The sequence below is a fragment of the Anabrus simplex genome, chromosome 10, assembly GCF_040414725.1.
Source record: "Anabrus simplex isolate iqAnaSimp1 chromosome 10, ASM4041472v1, whole genome shotgun sequence".
NCBI classification, from domain to species: Eukaryota; Metazoa; Arthropoda; class Insecta; order Orthoptera; family Tettigoniidae; genus Anabrus; species Anabrus simplex.
In genome coordinates, this window is record NC_090274.1 from 127,266,416 (window position 1) to 127,269,167 (window position 2,752).

A 2,752-nucleotide genomic window follows, 5' to 3' on the forward strand; every position below is an offset into this window, starting at 1 on the left:
GTGGATAAGTGAGCAGTGTCGCAAAGCTCGAAGACGAGAGACTTCACCCAAACCACCAACTGTTGGCTGTCAATGTCGTACCGGTATGACATGAGCACTAGCGCGGGCTATCGATCCGTTTACTAATAATAGAATACTCGACACGAGGATTGTGGCGATTTTTCTCCTCCAGACAGAACCCTGCACTGTCTTTGTTGCTAAGCAACAACAAACAACAACCGAGACAAAAACTGGGCCCGACTCCGCGAATTATACCCTAATCAAATGGTAAATGGGTTCATTTCGTGTGTTTTGGGAAGATTAACCTCATCGATCGAAGCCCAGATGGTAAACAGTATGTATTTAAATTTATTGCCTGCTTCATTACCCTAAAGTTAGCATTTGCATTTTAATAACAGTGACTTCTAAAATAGAGATATTCCTAACCTGGAAATTAAGCGTACCGATACTAGCAAATAATTTAAGTGTCTGTTGGTAGATATAAATAACGGGATTTTAATCTCTTCCTAGAAGTTGCATACTTTCTTTTTGTTTCGCTCGTAGGGTGTGTAACGAATTCTGCACATTGCACTCACTGGTACCAAGGACGAAGGAAGCTTTTGTTTATTTACAGGGTCTTCGAATATTCTTTGCTGCATGTGAAAATAATAACCTGAGTTGCTTTTACAATCTGTAGTACTTGGCCATGGTGTGAAAATAGGTGGCTCGGAAGCAATTTTCTTGGAGTTTGTATGGAGAACTCTCGCTTGCTCGCGCCAAGATTCGAACCGTGAATATCTGAACGACGCAAACGTAGTTGTAACCAAGGTAAATGCGGTGAACAGCGGTTTTGTTTACCATTTGTGGTGGGTTTTTCTTGATATGATAGACAAAACTCATTCTCAAAGCCAGAGCCGTTTCCCTGATATGATGGGTAGTATTCACAGTAATTCTGGTTGAAAGAGTTTGCATACGAGGCTACTAATTTTGCTATGCTTAGAATCTTAACATCCCAAAGAAAAGACTTCACCCAAACCAGTGTCGTATGAGAGCAACAGCAGCGGACTATCGATCTCTATTCATTACCGTTAGCCCTCTAATAAGAGTCTCACCACCGTGTTTCTTTATCGCATAATAGCATTTTCTTTTGCTTGTGATTTAACTCGAAGGTTTTCGACGACGCTAGGATGGGAAAGGGCTGCTGGTTAAAGTATACCTTGAACCCACCATCTTCCGAATGTAAGCTCACAGCTAGTTAACTCGCTCCGTTTTTATTGCAAAACGACATGTTGATGGACGAGTACCTAATTATTTTTTTGAGATTGTATGGTTCACGTGTTGCCACATCCCCTGGCTGACTAGCGATAGTGCAGAGAATTTAACTCCCATCGTTTCAAACTAACACTAATTACACCGTTAAACGTTACCAGGGGCCTATTTGTGTACCCCTGACGTGGAGGCGATTAAAAAAGATCCCAGGGTCTCTAAACTTGGCGGAACTACGATTCATCTGGCTTCCACTTGTGTCAGGCTTCCCTCTTTCATGGCTATTTTACATTTTTGAGAAAACTTAAAACTCACTTCTCTTTAATTTAACTGTAGGCTATACGTAAATATCTCGCCATCTGTATTCTTACGTAATGTTTTAAAGAATTTTCTCAAGTTGCGGTTGGTTTCTGTATTGCTTGCAACTGTTCGGTTCAAGGTCGGACCCAGAAATTATTTTCGGGGGGAGGGGGTTAGGTTCTTTTCTTGGCGCCTTCAAAACAAAAACTGCAAGAGCAAATAAATAAAAAGCTGTGGATGAGGACGGTATTCTCTGCCAGTCGTACGAGGTGACTAAAACGGGAACCTGAGGCTCCAAGTTTGGGAGGGTTCCCGTAGCTGAATCTTGTGTTAGTCTCCTCACCTTTATCTTTCCTGTACGACCTCACTTGGTCAGCTGTTGTTATTTTCCTATCCTGATGTCATTAGGTTTCTCTTTCTTTTGCGATGCCTTCGTTCTTCGAAGGTCGAGCATCTTCCACATTCCCTCTGATTAGTGTTAATAGAGACTGGTTGCCTTCAGAGAGGCCAGGTGCAGGACTTTCGAGATGGCGGCCTGGTCCTGCATGTGGCATTTCAACCTCGTACTAGCCCTCCTGCCATTCTTAAACCTATCTCAGTACCGCGAATCGAACCGGGGGCTCTGATGACGGCAGTTAATAGCGCTAACTTTTCGAAGGCGGACGAAGCGTAGTTGAACTTACACCACCACCAGCGTCTACTAGAAAAAAGACCTGCATCAGGCCATACGCCGTTATTATTACCATCATCAGCTGATAAAACACCATATTTTATTAGTTATGAAATATAAAGTATCGAATCAACGAGTTAAATGCAAGGTAAGTAGCCATGCCATAGTGGGCAGCGCACGTCATACCGCGAGCATGCAGCGCGAGAATAACAGTTTTGTCATTTGTTTAAAAATAAAGGAAACCAACTTTTTTCACTGTTATTATTATTATTATTATACACGATATTCACAAATTTTTGAAAAACTTATAGTGGTTCGATAACATGATAATATTTGTATATGTTTATTAAACCTGATTATTTACTTTTAAAATAAGTACCGTAATGCCATTTGTGTGTTCATGTTTATATGCTATATGTGAATGCCATTAATTTATAACTTTCACGTATATATTTTTGCACTTTTAAACATTGCATAAAGGTAATTTGTTTACAATTTTTATAATATTTTGAATTTGTAAAGTTACCTTTAACCAAA